This window comes from Erithacus rubecula (assembly GCF_903797595.1).
Source record: "Erithacus rubecula genome assembly, chromosome: 3".
Classification (NCBI taxonomy): domain Eukaryota; kingdom Metazoa; phylum Chordata; class Aves; order Passeriformes; family Muscicapidae; genus Erithacus; species Erithacus rubecula.
In genome coordinates, this window is record NC_136689.1 from 2,777,807 (window position 1) to 2,803,796 (window position 25,990).

Genomic DNA, 25,990 nt, shown 5'->3' on the forward strand with positions numbered 1-25,990 from the left:
AAAAATAGGAAACTTCTCAACAGTCCAGTTCAAACCATTTGTCAAAGCCTTGGTACTTCATAATTCCCTTCAAAAATATATTGTTCTCTGCTTTGAGTGTAGCTGGCCTTTGTTCCCCTCCTCTCCTTGAGAGGCTGTCACAAAGCCCTGAAAACCATAAATCCTGTAATTTTCATTCTATATGCACTCATAATCCATTTCTACCTGTTTTATCCTGACCCTCAGTGGCTTTTCATTTAAATCTCTCCTTCTATTTCCACTCAGTGTGTTCCCTCTTAGTCTTCATTTTTCAAGGCTGAAAACATTCTCTGACTCCTGGAGAGTCTCCCATTCCCCTGACCAACCTGGATATCTCTATTTTTCCAGCTTGGCTTTTCAGGTTCAGTTGAAAATTCCAGAATAGCAGGTAAATATCCCTGATTATTGGAATTTCACAGTTATTTTTTCACTCTGCTTTTGGCCCTGAATAATGAGTTTAATTTTCATTGTCATGGGAATACTGGGATAAGAGTGCTGGACTAGATTTAGGGATGGAACTGGAACTTGACATGTGATGAAGATTAACAATGGCTAAAACTATTTACCATTATATGGTTTTCTCATTAAATCATTTGGTGAAGTTATGCCAGCCCATTGTCAATATGAAAGAGTTTAAATGAAGGAAAAAGCAGAAAATGCTGCCAAACCCAGAGATTTTCACCATCATTTGTTCATATAGTGGATCCAGGAGCATGGGCTGGCATTCTCAGCTGCCAAGGCATTCAGGGATGCTGCAACTCAAATTTATCTTGCTTTTCTCCTGAACACCTGTGTAATATCCAGAGTAATTCCAAGAGACGTGTTTATTATTAAAAATGTGATACTGGTGTGTGCTAAGAGATTTTCTGATTTAGGCATTTGATCTGTTTGTTTTACACAACAGAATCTTCCTATTAAGATGATGTTGAGAAAACATTTTGCTGTTGGCCTCTAGGTTACTCCACATGGAACCTGGAAAACATCTTTATTAAAACAAAACAAGAAAAAGCAAAAAATAGCAAAATTTCAAAACCAAATGTACTGAAATTATCAGAGAAACAGATTGGTTGAGGAGGACAATAAAGAAAATATTTCTTGTTCCTCTCAGGCTTAGGTCTGAGTAGGAAACACAGTGTGTAATTCAGGGTTCATGGGTTAAAGGAAACAGAAGAAAAAAGGGGGAGAAAGTAAAAGTCAGGCAGAAAAACTCTGTTTATCCCTCATGAGCTAAAACTAATACCAGAATATCAGGAAAAGAAGTATTATTGTATTATTATTTTGACATGAGATGTTAGGTTCCAATGCTGGGCAATATAGAATTTTCTACCCATGCTGAAATTGTAAAAATTATAGTATTTGGAAACCTGAGGTAAATAATCATAGAATCATTTGGGCTGGAATAGATTCTTTATGTTTTTGAGTTCAACCAGAAACTTAACCCTGCCAGGTCCTGCAGTGTTTATAGATTTTTACCATACATTTTTAAAATATTTTAAATTCTCTTCTCTCTGTCACAGTCCAGTACCCAAAAGTGAAGAGGGTTAACACTGAGCTGGTTATGAATTGGTAAAAAGGGTTAAAACATTGATTTTTATATTTGGCAGCTGTGGCTGCAGAAATTACTGTGAGTCAGGCCAGTCTGGGCTCAGGGAGAATTTAGGAGGAGTTCCAGGGTAAATAATCTCATTGGTGATTTTGGAGGGACATTTTTTCATCCAGTGCTGAAGACTCCCAGCTCACACACCTGGTGCTCAGGTGTCTGTTTGAAATTAATGACAAACTCAGCCTTTTTTAGGATGGTTCCTGGAGAGTTTTAGGCACTGTTTTAGAATGTATTTGTTCAAATGCTTCACTGTTGACTGATGGCAACAATGGAGACCAAAACTCAGCTTTTTTTTACATAAACACTTTCATTATTTATATTCCTTGAGCTGAATTACAGTGGCAAAGCAAAATTAAGTTTGTACAACGATTTAACTTCCTCAGGTGATATTTTCCAGTTAAAAACCATAGAATCACAGAATGGTTTGGGTTGGCAGGGACCTTAAATCCCATCACATTGCAATCCCTTGCCATGGGCAGGGACACTCCCACCCTCCAGGCTGCTGCAGGAAGGGATGGAATTCCTTGTGCTGGATCTGAAGTGTTTGGGGTGCTGGGAGAGTCTCCAGTCTGGGTGTTATTTGGGCCTGGATTAAGTAGAATTGGAAAAGAGACTGAAAAGATCCTGTGTGCATTTCTGAGATTTATTTCAGGATATTTTTCCCATTCTACAGGATGTTGAACACTGCTTGAATTTCCAGCAAGATAAAATTCTAGGTATGTGGTCCAACTTGGATTTTGAAGGTCTACAGGACAGAAATCGAATTCACGCAGAGATTAAAAACAAAATTTTTCTCTTTTCCATTATAACACACCTCAGGGAGATTACTGGACTTTGAATAACTCTTTTGCTTATTAATTTTTCTTATTTCTTTTTCCTGAACAAATAGTCTTAGCAAGTCCCAGTTGTATGACATTAAGTAATATCAATTTTAATAACAGCTTTATGTTCCCATTCTGCCAATGAACTCACTAAAAGGTCATCTTTTTCTCTTTACTCCACAAATTTCCAATGTAAACATCAGTTGAATTACCAGCACTATTGAAGGCTGGTCTCTAATGAAAGAAAATAGAGATTAATTGCTAAGAATGACAAATTATTAAAGACAGAAAAATGAGCAAAATCAGTCATTAATGTGAGTGGCATTTTGCAAAGAGAAAATTCATCTTTCAGAACTCTGCAGTGTTGGAATCAAAACTTTTTTGAGACTTGAAGCTGAGCCATAATTGCTCTTTTTTAAAGCTTGAATGCATACACAGTTCAGTGTGATAAAAATAAACTCGTTTGAAACAGCTCTGAATAAATAAAATGAACAATAAAGAGCCCAGGAAGGCGAGATCTTTTCAGCTATAACAAAAATAGTAAAATCTTTTTGATTTACTGAAATACAGAGAATATAAATTTAATGCTGGAGTAAAATTTGAGGGAAAAATGAGAAGATAACTTGACACCTGCAAAAAGCAACAATATTTGCTGAAGAAATGAGATCCCTGATCATTGCTGGAAGGTAACTTTTGTCTTTTTGACCAAGAGGAAAAGGAAAATCACATTTAATGTCAGGTAAAGATTGTGTGCACTGACAAACCACCTGCAGATAATACTGTACAGAAAATTCCAACCTAAATCCAGCCTGTTTTATGGCTTCTACTTGATCCTGCATTTCTCATTTGGAAGTGTTTCTTCTAAATCATACAAACTGCTTTTGAGGTGGCTGTTACCATACTTGGCTTATTGAGAAGCACAAATTCTTCTCTGTTACATTTAGAAAACCTCTTGAGGTTAGGGAACAAAAAAGTAGCAAGAATCCCATTTTGGGTGTTTTGCACTTGTTATTTTTGGAGCCTTGAAGAATTCCCAGTTACACTTTCTATTTCTACTATCCTTTCCCCATAGTCTTTGTCCAGCTATGTGTTATAAGGGCTAAGTTGCAAATTTCAGTATGTGTTTGTGTTAATAAAGGATTTTTAAAACTAATCTTGAAAGGAAAAAATAGGGCTATTTTTGCATTTTTTCCTTTAAAAATATTATGAAAACCTTAAGAATTCTTTACTGTTGGAACCAGAAATGAGAGAATCTTCAGACTCAAACCAGGACAGGCAAATCTGGTGGCTGTGAAATACCTGCACATTATGAGGTTCAAATATTCATCTAAAGTCTCTTGGCTAAAGGCAAGGACTGACTCTGCTGATCTCAGAAAAGAGTTGGCTTTGGGGTTTAGCCACTTACTGACCTGAATTGGCCAATCCAGGCACAAAACATCTTAATATTTCTTCCCCTGCCATGAATTAAAGTGATAAATGTAACCCCAGAGGCAACCAGATCCTTTTAGTTTTTCATTGACTCTATCAAGGAGTAAGATTGGCCTTTCTTTCATCACTGCTTTTATATGTCCTTTGTCAAACTTGTGATGTATTTTAGTCTTCTTCTATACTTCTGCTTTTCCTGTGGAGCCTTGGGGCAAAACAAGCAGAGAAAATAATTTTTAAAAAGGAGCAAAAAGCAATAATACAGCAGATCTTTCCCTGGATGTCAGGCAGTACAGAAGTGAGTAGGGAGAGGAAAATTGGAGAGTGAGAAAGAGCTTTCCTTCCACTACATTTTGGAAACTTATTTGTCACTGCTGTCTCTTGGGGGTGGAAGGACAGGATCAGGGGCAGAACACATCCCTCATGTTAAACCTGTTTCCTGGGAACATGAGAACCCTTGGGATGAAACTTTTCTTGCACTAGAGAGAACCAAAGTGTGTTTATCAGTCCTGGACTACTGAGCTTGTTCCAAATGCTGAATTTTAAGCCTTCAGCCATGCCTCTGTCTTGTTGCTTGCTATTCTGTCATCTCCAAGTATTTCAGGTGCTTTTGTACCTTGCCTTCTTGTAGTGAAGAACAAACAAGATTATCAAAGATTTTGTTTCCCCTTTTCCTTCCTTCTCCTTACTAAGACTTCCCCAGGCTGGTGCTTCCTGAGGTATTCTGTGCTCACAAATGAAGAACATATGAAAACTCACTGCTTTCTGTTCCTGTCAGAAAACTAAATGAGCAAAATAAGACAAAATTAATCATGTATTTAAATGAGAAATCTGGTTGACTTTGAGATTTTATGAAGCTGACACAAGAACAGGATACCCAGATAAGCTGTGGCTGCCCCTGGATCCTTGGAATTGTCCAAGGCCAGGTTGGACAGGGCTTGGTGCAGCCTGGGATTGTGGAAGGTGTCCCTGCTCATGATTTGGACCAGAATGGACCTTAAAGACCACTCCAACCCAAACCATTCCATGATTAAATGACTCCAAAAATGAAATGAATGTACTCCTACCACTAAGGTCCCATCCCTGGGGGTAGACTGGATTTAATTTGATGCCACACCCTTGGTGCAGAGTTTATTTGTTGAATTCTCATCACAATTATTTTTGTTCCCATAAACACTTCTCTGCTCTGAGCACCTCATTAACATGATTTAGACATTGAGATTTAGACATTGGTTCTTGAACCTGGGAATTTTCTGAGGGAGCTGTTTGGACCAGGAGGAACACTTATCAAGGGTGGTCATGTCTGAGGACCTCAAAACATTTTTACTTGGAGCACTACATTCATATTTTATTTCTGAACCCTATTACATGGGCAATGCTACCTTTGAAATAAAAAAAAAAATCATCACAGAACAAGAATGCAAAATCAATTTCTTCAGCTTGCACTTCTCTGATCAGAAAGCTCTTCCAGCAATTTCCCTCCATGCTTGTCCTAAACTTCCCCACTTCCATCCTAATTTCCAGCTGATATTAGCACATGGCTCAGGGCTGTCCTGAGTGTGACAGTGTCTGGGACTCAGACTCAGTGGAGATGTACCCAGAGGATTTCTCTGAGCCCAGCAGTGATTCTGGACTCTCTGGAATTCCTGGTGAGATAAAAGCACTTTCTGGATTCAAGACCTCTGGGACTTCAGCTGTTGCCTGGAGCAAGGAAAATAAAATTTGTTCTTTAGTCACAATTGTGGCACAGCTGGATCAGGGTTGGGTCTGCTCTTGCACTTAAGCCATGAAATCCCTGGCTGCTTCAGGGACTGTGCTCCTGCTTGTCTGCACAGATGAGATAAAGAATTTGGTGTCTGCTTTGAGATATTGCACAAAACTGTAACTAATGGGCTGACTGAACAAACAACCATTAAACTGAGTGTTTCACAGCGTGGGGATTTCAAACACTTCTGGAGATCCCCCAGACACTGCCTGCTCAGCCCAGGCCAATTTGTGTGGTGAATGTGTTGACAGCTCCATGGGAAAGTTCTCATTGTTTGTTTGCAGACATCCCTGCACTCTTCAATAATTTCAGCATGGGAGATTGCCTGGAAATCCCTGAGTCACTTGGCCCAGTCCTGCAGAGATGGTTGAGTTTTAGGAGGGTTTTTCATGTGATTAATATTATTGATAAAGATGGATTGTAGATCTGATGGAGTGCCCACATGGACCACGGAGCTGCTGGATTATAGAATGTGAACTGAAGAGTTTGGGAAACCTCACCAGATTTACTTGAAGGTCTTTTTCAACAGAGACTCCTTTGACCAAAGCCAATGGTGCAGCTTGAGAGATGTGATTTCATACCTGAGCATTGTCCTATACTAAGATACCAAAAACCTTTTTTTTTTTAAATTTTTTTAATTTTTTTTTTTTTTTAACAAGCATCCATCTTTTAAGCATCTGTGCAAAATAACTATTTCAGGATGAAAGGAGCTCCTCTGAAGACTCCATTCTTTAGAGTGGATAGATGTCTGCTGGCCACAAAGGGAGAAGTGTTTTACCACCTCTGCACTACAGCTCCACAGACCAAGACACAGTGCCAGCCACACGTGGGCAGATAAACTCCATTTGTAAGAAATAAAATTTTAAAAATTACTATTTCAAGAAGCAGTGGAGGAGCTGATGTAGAAATCCATATGGGCTCCATGGCCATTTATAATCCATAGTACCAAAGGTTCATTGTTATCTTTTAAATATTCTGTATTTCACTTTTGCTGTTTGCTTATCAAGACTATTTTTGGCTCCTTACACCATAACATATAAAATATAATTTAGGATAGCCTGGAGGAGTTTTCTTAATGTCCATGTGCAGGCTGAAAAACCACATGGCATCCTGTATTATTTAAAAATGAAACATCTTCACACAGCTATTAAAAGGTGTTGGTCATGTTGATTAATTAATCCTAGTAAATAAAACAGCAAACTACAATTTTTCAAACACCAAAAATTCCATTTTAATATTTGAAGCTCACTGCATCCTTTATTGGGTTATGAATTTCAATAAAGCTGGAGTAAACTCAATTGTAAAAACAATATACAGTCATTTCTTTAGTTTGGAAGTTTCTTTTCCGCTGTACCTAAAATATGGTGTCATTAGTATCCACCAGGCTTCTTCTGCTGATGCAAATCTTTCTGTCAAGGCCTTTTTGTGTTTTTTTCCCAATGAAATATAGCAACAGTAAATGAGCATAAATACATTTCACAGCATTCTAGGTCTGAAAATTCAGTTTGTTTCTCCCAGGGACATAAATACCTGGTAAAGGAAGATACAGGATGCTCAGAAAATCAACCTCAAACTGTTTAAAGGTTTAATGAGACAGCAATTAAGATTTTTAAATATGTAATAAGGTTCCCAGTCTGCAGCTTTCCCCTCCTCCTACTCACTGGAGCCATGGAGATCAGTCTCCAAATCAGCTACATTGGGAATAATGTGCTCTAAAATTGATTTCAATTTGAGGCAGTGTATGTTCCCTCAAATATATTATAAAATATATACTTTTTAAAAGGTTTCAGAACTCCATTTAATGAATAATCTCTCATGAAAGTGCCCCTGTGTTTGGCTGCAAGGCTGGCATCATTTATTTCTCTGTTATTTCAGTGGGATATTTTATGATGCTGCAAAAGTATTTTGCAGAGGGCTCTGAGCTTCCCCTGCAGTGGAGTAAAGTAATGTTTAATGTTTCCACATTCTCCTGCTTTAGTGCTGGGATTAATGAGGGCTGAAGCTGAACTGGGGAAGAATTTGGAGAACTGGATTTGCTGTGTGGCTCCTGACTGGAAGATGAGGCAAATTGGGAATTGTTGAGTTGATGTCATGGAGGGTTCAGTGATGCCCAGGGAAGTCCCCAGGCCAGCCCTGAATCTCTTCTCTGTGCAAAGCCAAGCTCTGAGCCCTGGACTGAGCTTTGCCTCCCTGACATCTCCACTCCCTTCCTCAGAGGGGTCTTGGCTCTTTCCTGGGGGTTGGGAAGAAAAATCTGTGATTCTGGAACTGTGAAAGTGAAAACACCACAGATCAAACCAGAGCCTGACATGCTCCTGCTTTTGGGATGAAATGAAAGATTTCCTCAAGGCTCCAGAGCTTTGTGTTTCTTAAAGCATGGGTTTCTGAAATAATGAAACAACTTGAAACAGTAATTTTTCAAAGGGGAAAAAAAAGCCCCAAAGAACCAAACAAGCAAAAGAAAACTTTTGTCTTTTATTATTGGAGAGACAAGCTTAATAAATATTGGAGTGCATTAAAACCTCAAGTGTTAAGAAGGGAGTGTTGAGAACAAAAATCCCACAACTTATTTAGAAAAGCTGCCCCAAATCAATTCTTCTTTCAGTTGCCTTTTTAGTGGCTGTGACTGAAAAAAATGGAAGCTGCTGATAGTGAAGTGATGTTTCTGAAGCTGATATTGTGCTTCCTACAACTCAGTGATTTACAGTTTGTGCACAAATAAGCTTCAAATTGATTCTTTTTCTCTTTGGACAGATGGGCTTTAAGGTATTTTTTGGCTGCTCTGATGCAGCATCATTGAAGCATGGCTAAAAGTGAAATTCTTTCTCTCCTGGTGGCGTGATAATACTGCCAAATATGAAAAATACCAATAGAAATAAAACCTGATGTTGAAAAGTCTGTCAATCAAAAAGCTCAAATTATTCAGCTTGATTGGCTGGGTTTGAGCACATAAAACAGGGCAACAGAGTCCAAAAAGGGATGGGAAGAAGATATGATGTGCCTTTGCTTTTAGTTTTGATTACTGAATATTTATTTTAGGTCTTCTTTCAGTATTTGCATTATTAACACAAATTGTGACAGAAAAAGAAGAAAAAAAAATTAACAACAACAAAAAATTTTTCTTCAAAATCCAAGAGGTCACAAACTTCCAGATCTTAAAATTTCACTTCTGTATCTTTTTGATTTTTAATATTTAAAAAAGAATTACACAAAGGATGAATCAGGAAAGCACCTTGCTAGAGCAGCTCTCACATGATTCAAACCCCGTGAAAGAATCTGAGTGCATTCCTCAGTTTTCCAGAGCTACCCCAATAAATTATTATTGTTACCTCAGTCATTAATTCTCCAAATAAATGAGCAAGTGCATCTGCTGCTCTCTGCAGACATCTCAGGACTCCAGACAGGTCATCTCTCAGTATCCAGTGACATTCCCACATTTTCACACCAAATGATCAAAATTAGCAGAAATGGGGTTGGGTTGTTGTTGTTTCCTTAGAGTAAATCAGGGAGGGCTTGGTTTTTGTTGGTTTTTTTTTTTATTTTTATTATTGTTTGGCTTGATGTTTTTCTCTTTTTGTTTTAGTTGGTTGGCTGATTGGTTTGGATTTTTTTCTTGTCTTTTTTTCTTGTTTTTTTCTTTTTTTTTTTTTTTTTTTTTTTTTTTGTTTTGTTCTGTTTTATTTTGTTTTTGTTTTGGTGTGGGTTTGTTTTTTGGGGATTTTTTTGTTTTTTGGGTTTTTTTGTTTAGGTTTTGGGTTTGGGCAGTTTTGGGGGGATTCTTGTAGGAGTTTTTTGTTGGATTTGTATTTTCCTCAGAGATCTCAGGGACAACTTCGTGTGCCTTTATGGATGAAATATGGAATATGGGGAGGAGGACAGGGAGAGAAACACATCCCATTCCTACCCAAACTGTCCAACTGAATAAAAAGGGAAAGGAAACATCTTCTGTTCCAACATTTCTTCCTGATTGCTTCTGGGACCAAGAGGGACAAGCCAGTGCTACAAATTCAGCAGAATTGGGAATTTAATTATCTGCAAGCCAAGTGCTTGGGCAGTGAACAGTGCAATATAAACTCCAGGCTTTGTTGATATTTCAATTCTTTATCTGCCATGGTGTGAGATTCCAAGCAGATCCTGCTGCCACTGGGCATCTCTAGAAAGGAAATCCTCCCATAAATTCACACATCTCTAACTGGATTTATGTGATTTGTTACAAACTGATCAGACTTGGGCAGGAATTAATCCTCCAATCAAGCAGTTCAGCTGAAAAAATGTCTTTGAAAAGAAAGAGATTTGACAACACAGACATTTACCAACTCTATGTAATTTTATGCTCATAAAACTTTGATATTTAACCCCTGGATTCTCTGGAATCAAAAAAACAAGAACCTGTAAATGTGTAATACAAAGGGTTCATCTCTAAGGTCATTAAATATTGTTATCAAACATGCTCTGTTTCAGCAAGCTCCACTCTTTTGCAGCTGGAAAAATCTCTTTCAAAAACTGAAGATTCCCAGGACTCAAAATTTACCTGCCTGCATATATCTAATAATATCTAATAGATATTAAATCTATTATAATAATTATTATAATTATTATAATATTTATAAATAGATATAAAATCTAATAGAATCAAACTGCCAGCCAGTTTATCTTCCTTTATTTTGGGATAAAGACAGAACCCTCATCACCTACAGCTTAAAACAAATCAACCAGGGGGAGAATTTCCTCAACACAATACCCATGGTGTAGTGGATAATTTTGCAGCAGTTAGTACATTTTTGAACATTAAATAAAATCACAGTTGATTCCAATGCTTGGTGAAGATGTGGGGATCACAGATTTGCTCATTTTTGGGTTCTGGGAGTTTCAGCCTCTCCAAGTCCCACTGAAATATCAAAGTTGCATTCTTTTTTTTGGATCTTTGGTGGTCTTGGTCAAATATTTTTAACCCAATTGAGGCAAATTCACTTGTTGTCATTTGCTGAAGTCAGCAGTAGAAATACAATTTTGGGAATGTCTAGATGAGATTTTTGTCACCATCCACAACCTGATAAGAGCATTATTCACCTCACAACAATATATATATTCACTTTATACAATATACACTTCAAAGGAGTGCATGTGTGAAGGAAAATTACTCCTGAAACACAGGGAATAATCCACATTTACTGCACTTAAGCCTGTAAATGCTTCCTCTAGCTCAAATTGTAAATGGCTGTGATCTTAATGCTAAATAAAGCAATAATAACAATAATAACAGGGCTCTCATCCCATTTCCTGGTCTCTAGTTCCCACAGGATTTTTAGATTTATTGCCTCTCATTTTCTGCAGCATCTGATTTTTGCTGCACTGTACAGAAATACTCTTACCCAGGAGTTTGCCACTTGTGTGGCTTTTCTTTCCCCTCTCTCAGTAAAGTGCCAATTAATGCAGACCAGCAACACATGGAATTAAGGGCTGGATTTGAGGGCTTAATTGGGAATTTTCCCCTGGACTGCCAGTTGTTTACCTTTGTTAGCACAACCTGAGTTTACAATTATATTGCAGATCCAAATGGGACACATTGTCCCAAAATTACTCATCACAACAGTGTTCAAACCACACTAAAATCCCATCTAAGACCAATTTTCATTCTGATTTTTATAGGAGTATATTTAGCTCTTGGCAGAACTAATTTAGAAAAGGTAATTCATTTTGGAGCAATCACACCAGGGCTGTTGAGATGGGGGCATTTTAATGAAAATGTTCATAATAATTATGAAGTGACCTTTTGCTGTTTATTGAAACATTCATTTTATGAGTGTCTCCTCAAGGAAAAAAAAAAAGGTACCAAGTGGCACAGAAGAAGGGTAAAGGAATATGCTAAGGAATTATTTACATTTCTGCTTCTTCCAATATTTGTATTCTCAAATCTAATCTTTTAATCCAGCATCAAATTTCTTTCTGCCGTGCATGACTCCTCTCCCATTACCTCACAGTGATGTTTCACCTCTAAACCAAGATTCCAAATTTTATTTATTTAGGGTCAGGGTTCTCCTGGCACAGCCTTGGGAGCAGCTGAGGCTCATTTATATGATCAGATTATTTGAGTTCCTCTGTATTTGTGGAAATCAATTTCTTTTTAATTTTCCAGAATCAAACACCACCTGCTTTGGAGAAAACCCTGCAGAAGTAACATGAGCACGTCCTAAATCTGTCTGAAAACACAAAAATGCCTTGAGCTTTTATCTTTCCTATTCTTGATTATTTCTGCCAGTGGTTGAGCTGTGAGCACCTAGCCTAGGCTGACTGCATTGAAAAATAAAAAATAAAATAAAATAAAATAAAATAAAATAAAATAAAATAAAATAAAATAAAATAAAACAAATTCAGTCTAGTTTTGAAAGATATGTTTTAGGTTTGCTTTGTGCATAGGGAGAGGAGAGCATTGGAAATCCCTTATACTCAGAAAAGGAGTGGTGCAAGCACTGGGAGATTCACCTGGGGACAGAATTCTGAATAAATGTGAAATTTTAGAGCCAGACTAAGTTTCTGGGAGATATAGAACTGTCCAGTGATTCTCCTTTACTAGACAACATGTTTTGCATAAAATTTAGAAAACTGACATTTTTTAAATGTCATTTTTGAAATACCATGGCATGAAAAGACTCTCCAGAACAACTGTTGGCATCTTCCCACTGTCCATGTGAGCAGGAAAAGGGAAAAAAACAAAAGTGCTTTGGCTATTGCTGAAAATGATTACAGCAAAAATGAAAATTCTAGCTGGGAATATCTTTCTCTCCAAACATTTTCAGTTGATCAGGTGTCCCTGTTGTCTCAAGCTGTTAAAATAGGGGAGTGAGGCTGGAAGGTCAATGCCAAGGCAGCTGGAATGACATGTTTGAGTTATTCAGCTTGGTGACATTTTAAATGAATTAATGTGGATTATAAAGAGTAGAAAAATCCGAATAAAAGCAACATTAAGCAGAAATGTTGCAGAGCCCTCCAGTGCCATGAGCATCCAGCAAAGAGCCTGCAGTCATTTTTATCCTGAAGAAATACAAGATTAACTCATGCTGATCTATTTCTCCAAGTAAAATAACTTGCACAAAAGTAGGTTACATTGATTACTGCATGTCTAAGCTATTAATTTTAATTTTTATGGATTTCCAGTTTGGTTTTGGTGGCACAACATCATAAATCAGGCACAATCCCATCAACACTGATAGACTGGTTTGGATTGGTGTGAGGTGGGAATTGAAATGTAAAAGTTCAGAGGAAAGGTTGTGTCCTTAAATGACAAATCTGGAGTGTGCTTATGTGATTATTGATTTATACCAGTAGAGAACTGAAATTTCTGTTTGGGAATGTGACCAAATATGGAATAAAATAATATTGCAGTAAAAGGGATCTGTCTATCTGTACATGCAAAAAAAAAAAAATCAGTTGATGTTTTTTGTTTTTTTCTTTTTTTTTTTTTTCCTGACTGTTGAAATAAAACTATTTTGGATTAATTTCATGCAACGTTAAACACTTGTCTCATCAGGGATTTTCAGAGCAGAAGTCTTCACCTACATCACTCCCCTGTGTTCTACATAATTTGAGTCACACACACTCAACAATCCATAGAACCTCTGCAGAACCAACTGATATTGTGTGATCCAGAGCTAGAAGTTTATTTAAAAAAAAACCCAAAACCTTAATCAGACTATCAGAATGCTAAACCAGCTTCTTTTTTTTTTTTTTTTTTTTTTTTTTTTAAGCAGCAATCCATGTGTAACAATTTTTGCTTCACATTTCAGTCCCAAGAAGCCAATTTTAAATAGCACTCAAGTGGAGACATAATTCACATAAAGGATGAGACTTTACAAGTGAGGAATTTACAAAGAGGGGAATTCTCTCTTATCTGGTGCAATGAATGAGATCCAAGTGAAGGGAAAACTTTGGCCAGAAGTAAAATTCCTCCAGGGCTTTGAGAGGTATTTCTGTTAAAATGGGCTTCTTACAGTAACATTTAGAAATTCAAAGGAGTTATTATCATCTACACATGCCTGAGGTGACAATTTGCTGGTGTCTTGTAAGGCAGAATGGCCAGAAATTGAGGGAAATTTAGTACATCGGGAGGAATTTCTTTGTGGAAAGGGTTGTTAAACCTTGGAATAGGCTGCCAGGGAGGTTTGGGGTCCCCATCCCTGGAGGGGTTCAAGAATTGACTGGAGGTGGCACTCAGTGCTCTGGGCTGGGTGACAAGGTGGGGATCAGTCCAAAGCTGGACTTGATCTTGGGCCTAAATGACTCTGTGATAAGGATCAGATTCAAAGTTCATAAAATATAGAATAAAGGCAAATGTATTTGTGCAAGAATCTTTTTCAAGGGATGTAGGTCAGGAAGAAGTGGCTTAAGATTTTCCTGGGAGATAAGAGACAATTTAAATCTTCTTCTATTACCTTAAATATTAAAGATCAACAAAGTTTCTGAATTTGGAGTAACCAGAAGGGGTTAATCTAAGAAGTGTAGAGCAGAAATGGCAGGAAATAGAGGCAAGTGGAGGCATAGCCAGCAAGAACATCTAAAGCTGGTGTGTTCCAGAGGAAAAGCTGATGGAAACCAGCACCAGGAGAGCAGCACAACTCCAATTCTCAGCATCCAACAGATTGCTGCAAAGAGAAAACAATTTTCTGAGATTCACATGTGGGGATTAGAAGATGTATTTCAAACTGGAATCCAATCCCTAAGAAAAAGGAGACACCTGGAACCACTGGACATCTTCATCCACCTCAGAGCCTGCCTGCACACCTGCAGAAGGAAGGGAAGATGAAAACCCAACCTGGCTGTGCTTTCCCTGCTCAGTGGGAAGCCTGGCAGCAGCCCAAGATTTAATAAAATCCCTCCAGGTCCTTGCTGGAGTGATAAACCCATAATGCAGGCAGTGAAAGGGATAATAACGTGTAGGCTGATAAAGTCAGAGCTCTGCAAGGATTAAATTGGCCCCACAGCTTCATTCCCACAGCCCATAAGAGGGGAAATGATGCTGTCTGTTCCCTGACAGCACCACTCTGGCAATCCACATTTAATGTGGAGCAATTTCCAAGTTTGTCTCCATCAGGGGCAGCAGGGAGAAATCAGGAGGTGGCTGATCCCTGATGGAGGTTTTTTCCTCTCCAGGCTGATTGTGCAGAAGAATGAGAATGGCTCATTTGACACCCTGCAAGCCCTGAGCCCTGCAGCCTCTCAGAGGAGTTTTTAAACCAATTTTCCCTCCCGTGGGCAGCTGAGTGGAGTTGCCACAGAACAAAACTCCAATTACAGAGCAGAATACCCACTGATTGGAGCTGCCAGGTGTGAGGTGTGTCACTGCCTCAGGCTCTGAGCATTTCTGGGAGTCAGAATTAATTCCAGCTCGAATTTGGCCCTGCTGCCTTAGGCAAAGGTGGGGATTCCCTGGGCTCTTTTGTGGCATCTCATTTCCTTTTTGCTCTGGGCAGTGGAGTGACAACCATTAAACCCACTGCCTGTAAGAACTAGAGCACAGAAATGCCTTACAAGCAGCTGGGTGAAGTTTTTCAGATTTCCAAAACTTCCAGATGTGTTCCTGATATCAGCAATGAGCCACAAAACCTATCAGATGCAGCCATGCACATTTTCCTTAAGATTGCTGTTGTCATAATTTCTGGGAAAATTTTCTAGTCCTGGGTACTCAGACATGAAATTATTAAATTTCTAATGTCTGGTATTCATATAAGGGCAGAAACTGCAATCAGATGATTTGCAACATCTTATTCTGATCAGTAAAACTGGGCTGCAAGTTTGATAAGGAATAATAAATCTCTTAAATAACTCTCTCCCCTTCTCTTTCTTTTTCAAAACACTTATTGGCTATAAAATTATTACAAATCAGATTTTTTTTTTGTTATTAGGCAACATCTACTTGCAACTTACAGGGCTTAATTTGGGATTTTAGTCAGATAATTGGCCAGTTAATGTCTGAGAAACAGGAATCACAGAATATGATCAGAAGGATCCACAAGGATCAGCACATTCTGATTCCAAGCAACATTTCCAGAGGTTCTTAAGGGATTTTTGCCTCACCATCTGTTACAGCTGTAGGTAATAATTTGGCTTTCCAAAGAAACATCTCTTCAGTGAGAAACCTTTCTAAGACAGGTTAAGTGATGGAGAAAAGGCCACATTGAGTTTTTTATTATTTCTTTAAATATGCAAAATACAGCTATTAAAAAAAAAAAGGTAGAAAAAAACTTCAATTAAACAAACATTTGAGCTCTAAATGGAGCCTGGCTGACTCAGTGCTGCTACATAAACATTGGTTTAAGCAGTAACTGATGGAGGAAAGAATCAATTAACAGGCTAAATGGTCATGTCAATTTGCAAACAGAATTAAGAATTAAATGGAGAAACATCAATTTGTGGTTACTCAAGGTCTGGCTCTAAGTCTCCTACAGAGCAAATATCAGCCAAATACCAGCAGTGCTAACTTGGGGGTTCTAATGCTCATTTAATATTTCTGAGGTATGAAACAATCAACATCAGCTCCCTGACAGCTCAGACTCTGAAACACTTCCAGCACTGAAGCAAAATTAAAATCTTGAATGGATCAACTCTATTCCCTGTGGTGTTCAAAACCACACCAGGCTAATGCATGGATAAATACTCAGAATTTCTCTATTGGAGCTTTATAAAAGCAATTTCTGAGTAAGATAACCAGGGTTCCCCATGCCCTTCCCAGACATCTCTTTTGGCAAAGGCATAATTATATAAAACTATTTTCACACCCCCCAAAAAATAGAGTTTTCAGGATGCAGGCTGAATCTTCTTCTCAAAATCTCATCCAAGAGAATCACTTCCAGCCTAATAATCATAGCATCCACTTGGGAAGCAAAACTAAAATCAAATCCTGAGTGAAAATGGGCTGAAATTGTGTTCCCTGAATTTTGAATCAATGTGTCCATGAACATTGATAGAACAGCATCATCACCTTCATTTTTACATGGATATGAAGAATTAAAAAGTAGACGCATTTGCCTAAATGTAAATAAATGTAATTTTTTCATGTGCTCCCCTCTCAGAGATGGAATCAGCCCCATCAGTGAAGTCTCTGGCACAACTCACTTGACCAGACCATCTAAAGGCTGTGATCAATCACCCTGGAAGTTTTCCTTTCTTTCCCTGAGTTTCCCAGGGGGAACAGCTGAGTTGCCAACTGCAGATCCCTAAAGCCAGGTGAGAGGAATCTCTCCAGCACATTTAAATCCAATTTAATTAATCAGAGAGTTTCCCCCCCTACATCTATAAATGATGGACATTTATAAACCACGTTAAAATCTCCAAGTCTTAAAATGCCCAGAAAAGACTGAGGTTGCCAGCAGGAATGAAGGAGTTAATGAACTTTTACTGGGATTTACTGAGGACAAATTTCTCAAGGAAAAGGAAGAACCTTGATTCTAACTCTGCTTGGAGTAAACATGGAGAAAATGAGAGCTTTCCTCATCCACACCCAAAATTATCTTGCATTGATGGATCCTAGGAGGCAAATAGAGTCACCATGAGCCAATTCCCAACACAGATTTCTAAACTACCTACACCAGAGAGTTGGGCTATAAATTATCCAGTTTTATTTAAAATAACCCTTTTTGGCCCATTTAAGCATCTGCAGTTTCCTGGCTCATATCAGAGACTATGATTGAATCTTGCATTTATTATCTGCAAATGTTGCCAGATAAATTGGTAAAATTAAATTATTTCCCTGCATTCCCTTTCATTTTTCTGTGGATGCAAGATTGTAGAAATTATTGGACAACCTATATCTGTTTACCTGTTCTGTAATAAAAATGACTGTGGAAAACAAAATTAAAATATGTTTCTTGGAATTTTTTCTTTACAATGACTTATGTTCCAGAACTCCAACAGATGCAAGAGCATCAGGAGAGGGGATGTGCAGCACTGATTATGGGATTTAGGGTATAGTCCAGCCCAAATATCCTCCCTCTAAGGGTGTCCCCAGACATCAGAAGGGTGTGTGTTTCTCTAGTTAGAGATGCATCTTCTCCTGCCTTAATTAAACTTTTATCCCAATCCACAGCAGGATGGAGACCTTCATAAAATTTCTGGGATAATTTGTGGTGCAGGTAATTTGTTGTGTCCTTGTGTCCTGGTTTGAAGGACAGGTGTCTGCCAATAAAGGCAGAAGCTTCTCTTTGAAATGGAGGATGTAAAAACCCTCCCTCCAAATTATTATTATGATTTTGAAATTAAGGGGACTCTCAGGCAAAGATATGGGAATTAAGAATGACAGTTCTTTACTAGGAAAATTAAAATAGAAATGCAGTATTACAAAGAACAATCCCAACCCTGCCAGAGTCAGAATCCAAGCTGGCACAGTCAGTCAGTCAGGGTGGTGGCACAGTCCCATTCCATGGTGGCTGCATCCTCCTGCAGGGGCAGATGTGGCTCAGCTGGAGCAGTGCTCCTGGAGAAGGTGCAGTTTCCTCTGAAGCTCCAGGGATGATGTGGAAAGGTCTGGCTTTCCTCTGGAATCCAGTGGAAAGAAGGTCCCTTGGTGTCCAAAATGTCAGTTTTTCTCTGGGTAGGAAAGGCTTGGCTCCTGCCCTGGCTGGAGCATCTCCCAGTGGGATGATGGAATTTTATCAGCCATGCCCTGGGACTCACTGGCCATGAACAGGAGATATCTCCTGGAGGGAGGATGGGCTGTGGGAAGATAAAGATGATTGCCCAGCTGGTTTAAAGATGGCCCATTAGCAGAGAATGTGTGCCAGGAGATCAGGGGCACTGCCACACCTGGCTGCAACAGATGGGGACAGAATACACATTTCTGGCCACATGAACCCAACACATCTTGGTAAGTTAAGAGAGGAGCTGAAGTGGTCTTTGTGTTAAAAGCCTTTCCTGATGAAGAAGACTTAAAACCAGAAGGAAAACATTGAGTCAGGTTCATTAAGATTGGCAATGCTGCAAATTACCCAGGAAAAATTGCTGTAGGCCAAGACAAAATCATATGAAACTTCTCAATTGTCCTTAATTGTTACTTTTAGCATAGAAGTTTCTTTATCCACAGGAAGAGGACCATAAAATATTCCTTTTTAGACGTATCTTGCTTTTTGTTTGATAGACAGAATTTTAGCTGAATTTAATATTCAGTTTTCTCACTGATTTGTCGTGCTTTAGCATTCCAAATATCAGCTGTGAGTAGGAATACTTATTTTTTGTGTGTTTTTTTCCTTGCACCAAGGAGGAAATTTCTGTATATGAAAATCACTCTTTTGTTATTTTTATTTTTATCTCAGAAACCACTGTAACATTTCCAAAGCAAAATCAAAGTGGAGGTGTTCTTCTTTAACACCTTTAATATTTTGAGAAGGTTTAAATGCCACCATGGAGTCACAAAACAAGTGAGAAAGAGAAGAGGAGAGACCTGATAGAGACAAGAAATAGTAAAATTGGAAGCATCAGGAGGAGCTGCAGACCTCTCACAGTAGAGATTAGAAAAGATGCCAAGAAACTGGATTTTAGATTTAATATTCCTCCTTCACAGGAATTTCAAAAGGAGCAAACTATGGAAATTTTGGTTCTCAATGAATAGAAAAGGGCACAGGAAAAATGCAATTGCATGCAGAGATGACAAATAACTGCAGTGTAAAATTGTATCCAACAACAGCACATTTTGCAAGAATTTTTATTTGCTTTGTTGAAGAATTCTCTTCACTCTGGTGGCCTGTGGTCCAGTGTTGTGTATGTTTTATAACAAAGCTGCAGAAGGAATAAAATACCTTAGACCTTTTCTAACTTAAAGCAGAGACTCAGAAAATCCCTTTAACAAAGGTGGGTTGTCCTTATTTCCTCCAAATACAAACTGATGTTTTGAATGGAGCAGCTTTTCAGGAAATACCTTTCTGAAACACAACAGTTTCAATTCCAAGCAGAAGGCAGCACCAGGAACAGTCACAATTTCCAAAATTCCCCTTATTCATAAATGTTGTTGATAAAGAAACTTTTTGGCTGCAATTTGTGTCCCACAAACAACTCCAGACCCTTGGTGGGAAATGTGAGCCTCCACTGCAGCACCTCTGATGGGTCCCTTTCAACTCTTCTCTGAGCTACAGAGTTCTCACATGTTTGTTTTTCACTCACCCTACTGCAAAAATACAAAACAAGCCAGCAAAGGGTGGAAGAAATTCCCTTTTCTGCTCTTTGACTGTGAAGTCAACATGAGCAGCCTTGGTGGAGACACCTCTGACAGTCTGAAATCATCAATCCTAAAATTTCTTTTCTTCTCTGGAGGTCCCTGTGCTGAGCTGCTGCATGTCAGACTTCATGGCCCCATCTGTGCAGAAGCTAAATTGGGATAAATCCATCCCCTCCCATCAGGAAATTGGCCAAACTGCTGCTTGAAAATCACTGATGGCTTTGTGCTAATTGATGTGAACAAATCCAGGAATTGATTCAAATGCATGGCCAAAACCATGTTAAAAATGTAATAATTCAGCTGCAAGGGTAATCAAATCTGTCCTGGTGCTGAAGAGTTGGCTGGGCTGAAAATGTGACATTTGATTTAAAAACTGATGGATATTATTGATCCCAGTCTCCAACTCCCCCCAAAAAGCAGAGGAAGCCCAATGAAATTAAAAGTATTGATGGGATCAAGCCCTCTGCTTTTACACAGAATACTCAGAATATTACACAGAATGATTTAAGCAGAAATCAAAATGGCAAAACATACAAGTATGATAAAAAAATATAAGAAAAATAAAATAAATGAAAAATAAAAGAGAGACAAAACAAGAGGAATTTTTTTCAGAGTGAAAAAAAGCATTGTAGCTTTCTGAAACTTTATTTAATGCAGCAAAAGAGTTAGAGAGGTTAAGAGGCCTCTTTATCCCATTATTAGGTCACTTAATAAAAAAGCTGCAGTGGTTCCAACCTGCAATTAAACACTGATCTTTCCCCAAAAAGAACAACTTTCTAAAGCAAGTGCTGCCTGACTGCAACCATTCCATCCATCATTACAAATGACAATGTCAAAAAAAGGCAAAAAAGCCCAGGATGGATCCAGGCTCAGCATGTTCTGTAACAACATAATTGACACAAACCCAGAGGAACAGGATTTGTCAGACACTGTCAGCTCCAGCAGCTGCAGAGGCTCAATTTGCTCAAAATTATAAGGTTCCCCCTAAGCAATTTTTGTAACAGAGTAAAAAAGAGTCATGTGTAGAAAAGTTTTTTATTAGGAATATAAGAGGTGATTAAACCCCCACCATTAACCCCAAAATGCCAATGTTTTGCTGGAGGTCTTAAATTTCATTTGTGCTTCATTGTGCAGCTACTGCAAACACACAGCAAGAAAGAGGAATTTGCAGGCTAAAACACATTAATTGAGGTGAGATATTAGAGAAAAAGTGTGCTGAGCACTATAGGGTGAGCAATAAATAGCTTTAAATAGTTTTAAAAACCAGTTTTGGTGAGACAGGCAGCATTGTAAACCCTGGTTTTGTTTTATCAAGGACTGAACAGCCAGAGCTGCATGTGGATGAAACAGGCACAGAGAGAAGGGTTTGATGTCCACTCAAAATAGAAATAGTAATGAAAGCTTCTTTCTCATCCTTGTGTCACCTCATTGCTGTTTTCCACAAAATTAGACTTTAGGAGAGCAAGTCAAGACAGTTGCCTTTTTTAAAAATTTGTTGGAAGTAGCCTAATAACCCTAAAAACTCTAATAACCGTTTCATTGTTCTCATAATTTTGTTTAATTTTTATGGAGCAGAAGTTGAAGCTTTAAAGTAATTGCAGACATTACTCTGTAGAAATCAGAATTCCTAAAAGAATAGGCAGTGCTTCCTCATGCACTGAGTAGTCAAAATGATTAAACCTCATTTCCAAAATACCCTTTTTTTTTTAAACCTCCAGGATTATAAAATGATTTCCAACTAATTCCATATGTTTCACTATTGTATCTTTTAAAAATCCAGTCACCTTTAAGAATCTGCTTCTTAATTGCTTTGTGGTCCCAAAATAGCTGAGTCAGAGAAACACAGCAGGTTCAACACTCCCTAAAAGAAATTAGTAAATCCAGACTTGATCTCATGGGTTTCAGCCAACTGTAAAAGAGAAATAATATCATGTCCCCATCTCTTAAAGAAGCTGTCAAAAAAAAAAAAAAAAAAAAAAAAAAAAAAAAAAAAAAAAAAAAAAAAAGCCTGAAATGCCCAGGTCTCTCAATAATGAGGTCATATAAGTGTCAGAATTAGATAAGAAGAACTGACAGTTCTGATAAACTACATGAAGATTGTATGGATATTCCAGCAAGTCCCTGTAGACCTATTTTAGCTCTACAAATATTTTCCCAGTGTTACATTCAGTTAACAGAAAAATCAATCCAGTAAGATCAAATTGAGTTTGGGTTAATTGAATGAATGCCAAGAAGAGCAGCAATATTAAAAAGAAAGACAAAGTAGAATAGGAAAGGACATGCAGCTTTTGATTTGTAGCATTAAAAAATTAAAACTAAAGAAAAAAAAAAACAAACCTAGGTTTAAAAAAACCAGGCTTGAAGGTCGGGGTTTGGGTTGGAAAGAATTTTAAATATTATCTCATTCCAACCCCCTGCTGCCCTTTCCACTATCCCAGGTTGCCCCAAGCATTTATTTATTCATATAAATAAGAAATGGCAGAAATACAAAGAAAAAGATTAAATTAAATTTAGAGGATTGTTTTAGAGGCAAGCCACAAAGACTTGCAGGCCAAGTGACCCAAAGGAGGATATTTAACATGCCAATATAAGAGAAAATGTGCCCGTCATTCCAGGGAACTTGATGCCAGCTTTATATCCCTTATTAATTGTTCTCAGTCTCAGAGAAGCTTCCTTCAGCCTTGGTTTTCTCTACAGAGCTGCCAGTAAAACATCATTTGATGAAAATAGAACATTGCTCAGTCTTTCTTCCATGTACCCTGTGACCTGTGGCTGGAACAATTCAGCTGAAGGAGTTTTCATCATCAACATTTTCAATCTTCTTTTTTTTCTTTTATTTCCCCCAGGGAAAAAATAAATAAAATAAAATTTAAAAAAGCTGTTTTTCTCCAAGAAGACACAAAATATTGGGGGGAAAAAAACACCTAACAAGATGTTAATAACGTGCTGTGATCTTAGCAGGGGCCTGGGCTGAGAAAAGTCCTTTAAGAGAGATGTCAAAGTGAAATCCAAGCTCAGACTGGTCTCTCTAAATTTTACCTGTCCAAGGTCAGAGCCCTGTGTATTCTTAGGGGTTTTCCTGAGATTCATGCAGGATTTTGCTCTCACATCCAGTATTTATTATAGCAGATCCCCTGGGGGATGGAAAGGCAAAGAATATCGAAACAAACACTCAAAAACCTGATTAAAGCAAAGATCTGCCTGTGAAGAAGTGTCTTTGTACTCTTGTTCAGGAGTTAAAGGAGAAAATACAAGAATTAGTCCAGTACTGGGATTGCAACATGCTAATCATCCATGACCCTTACCCAAATCTGGAAGAGAATAAGCAAGCAGAGCCCCTGGCTAGGGCCATAGAATAGAATATAAATATAAATATAAATATAAATATAAATAGAATAGAATAGAATAGAATAGAATAGAATAGAATAGAATAGAATAGAATAGAATAGAATAGAATAGAATAGAATAGAATAGAATAGAAGTGTTTGAGGAGTGTTGCAAGTGGAACATTCCTGGGTCAGAGGTGTAAGTGCAACTTGAGGGAAAAATACATTCATGAAGAGACGGATATGGAGCAAGTTAATTAAAACAAATAAAATTAAAAAAAAAAGAAAAAAGAAAAAGAAAACAAAGGGAAGGGAAGTTTTGGGAAGGGAGGAGAGGAAGAGGAGGGGAGTGGAGAAGAGAGAAGGAGAAGAGAAGGAGAAAAGAAAATTATTTAGAGCAAAGACCTATTCCTTGGAGAAATGAGCAGACTGAGGGATCTAAATGCCAAAGGTGGATGTGGGGGCTCAGCTGCAGCAGTGAAGGGGTGGATTGGTTTGAAGCTACTGAATTAAACAGTGTCCACTCTGCAGTTACAGGATGGAGATCATTGCTGTGCCTCCCTCAGCCTCTCTGGGAGACAGGCACAAAGTACCAGGTCTAATAATTCTATAATATCACAGAGTTATAGAATGGTTTGGCTGGGAAAGGACCTTAAAGATCATTTTGTTCAAACCCCTGCCACAGGCAGAGACACCTTCCACTACCCCAGGGTGCTGCCTTGGACACTCAGAGGGATGCAAATGATAATTCTGAAAATTCCCCAGGATTTTATATGAGGAAAGAATTGTGGCTAACCCTGGGAAGTTCCTGCAGCTCCCAGCAAAAACCTGCTCGTGGTGCAGGATGGATACAATGCCCTTTAGAAAAATGGGTGTTTTATCCCAGAGAGGTAGAAATGAGATAAGGCTGGGAGAAAGCCAGCTAATCTGGGTCACCAGATGGGATGTGCACAGCAAAAGGCACAGGAGCCCAAATTCTCTGAATGAGAGCAAAACAAAAGGGCAGAGCCATTAGCAGCAGCTCTAGTGTTTCTTAACGAGTGGGGATGGCAGAGAAAAATCTGCAGTTGACTTCTGTTGTTTTTTAAGCAACAGATGTTTAGGAGAACAACACTGTGCAAAACAGAAACAGTGTAGGCTGTTTATTGTCAGGGCAATAGTAATAAGAACCTCTGCTGTGGAGACAGAGCTGCCACAGCCTGGAGAAGAGAAAAATCCAGGGAGATCTCATTTTGGCCTGCTAATAAATAAAAAAAAATGGCTTACAAACATGAGGAATGACTTTTCACATGGGCTGATAATCACAGGACAAAGGGGAATTATTTTAAACTGCCCAGTTTTGATGTGTAGGACACATCTGTGCTGTTCTAAAAACATACCTGATGTTGCTTTGTGTATTTCATTGAGATTTATTCTGCAGGACTGAAGAAATTCATATCTTGTTTTGTAACAGCAGCAAAAAAGCTGCTTGGTGGCCACTGCACATGATGGACTCAAGGTCTGTCAGTGTCTGGAGATGAAATAATTGTCAGCTCCTGTGAAAGAAGCATCAAAGCACTGAGAAGGAGAAATATACTGCCTGGGGCTGAGGAGATCAGCCCCTTCCCTGTCAGTGAGGCTGGCATGTGCATCAACTCTGCTTTTCCATTCTACCTGTGAAAATCAAAGTGCATTTAGGATTATTTTGGAAAAAAAATAAATAATTTCTCATTATGAACAGCCTGGGATAGTGGAAGGTGCCCCTGCTCATGGGGTGGAACAAGATGAGATGTAAGGTCCCTTTAACCCAAACCATTCTGTGATTCTATGATAAACAGTAAAAAGTATACATCTCCATTAAAAAAAAAAAAATCAACTTTCTGAAAATACGAGGGAGATGTGAAAGCAGAGAAAAAAAAAAAATTCGAAATTGCTTTCACTTAAGAAAAAGAAGCATTAAAATGATAATGGCTGAACAGAAACATCTCATAGCAAGTTCTACAAAATTAGAAGAAAATTAAAAATCAAGGCTTTAAGTCTGCTTTTAATCAGCTGTGCTGGTTTATGGATTCAGCTCATCAGCTTGAGCTCTGCCTCAGCACCATCCTCCCCTCAGGACTGAAACATGCCTGCTCTCCCAGGGACCTGCTTGCAAGCAAAACCACTGCTTGTCACAGCATGGGATTCTTCTAATTAGGGCCTGAATTCTGCTCCCTCTGCCATCCCTGGTCACCCTGCATTAAAGCAAAAATCACTTTTTAATGTGAGGAGAGGCTCCTAACACAAGATATTTTCCTGCTTCAGCAGCAAGCAGCTAAATGAAAGATACCCAGAGCATTCTGAAGGTTTAAAGGAGTCAGCTCACCCAGCACTCAGGACAGAAATGTGCCATCACTTATCACAAAGCCATATTCCCTGATGCAGAACTCCTTTGATGGACTCTTCTCCCCACAGACTGCAGCATCCTTGCATTCTGAGTGTGTCCTGTGTGAGCTTATTAAATTGTTCCTTTAATTAGCCTGATAAAATGAGCTCGCTGCTGGACTGGCTGCTCAGAGTTGGGGTTTGCTGTTTAATGTTCAGACAGCTCCAAGAGAAAAACTGCCCACAAGGAAACAAAGTTCCCTGATGTTTAAGGGAGATCAAAGAGACTCCAAATATTAGCCAAGATTATTAGGTTAAAGGTTTTGGTGAAGAGTCCCAAAGACAGACAAGATCCCCATCTGCACATAAACTGGAAAAAAAAAAATAAAATCATAAAATCACACATAAAGAGCTTCCTTTCCTTTCCTTTCCTTTCCTTTCCTTTCCTTTCCTTTCCTTTCCTTTCCTTTCCTTTCCTTTCCTTTCCTT

At 38.4% G+C, this 25,990-nt stretch overlaps 1 long non-coding RNA gene across 2 annotated transcripts; it reads right to left on the minus strand.

Annotated features, from left to right (window-relative positions):
• Positions 1-18,232: 18,232 nt before the first annotated feature.
• LOC306799464 lies at positions 18,233-24,684 on the minus strand. 2 transcript variants are annotated; one of them, XR_013773600.1, is made up of 3 exons: positions 24,538-24,684; positions 22,872-22,966; positions 18,233-18,337 (listed from the first exon to the last, which is right to left on the minus strand). It is a non-coding gene; the product is annotated as an uncharacterized lncRNA (long non-coding RNA). The 2 variants fall into 2 exon arrangements; XR_013773601.1 differs by lacking the exon at positions 18,233-18,337 and adding an exon at positions 21,127-21,741.
• Positions 24,685-25,990: the final 1,306 nt, after the last annotated feature.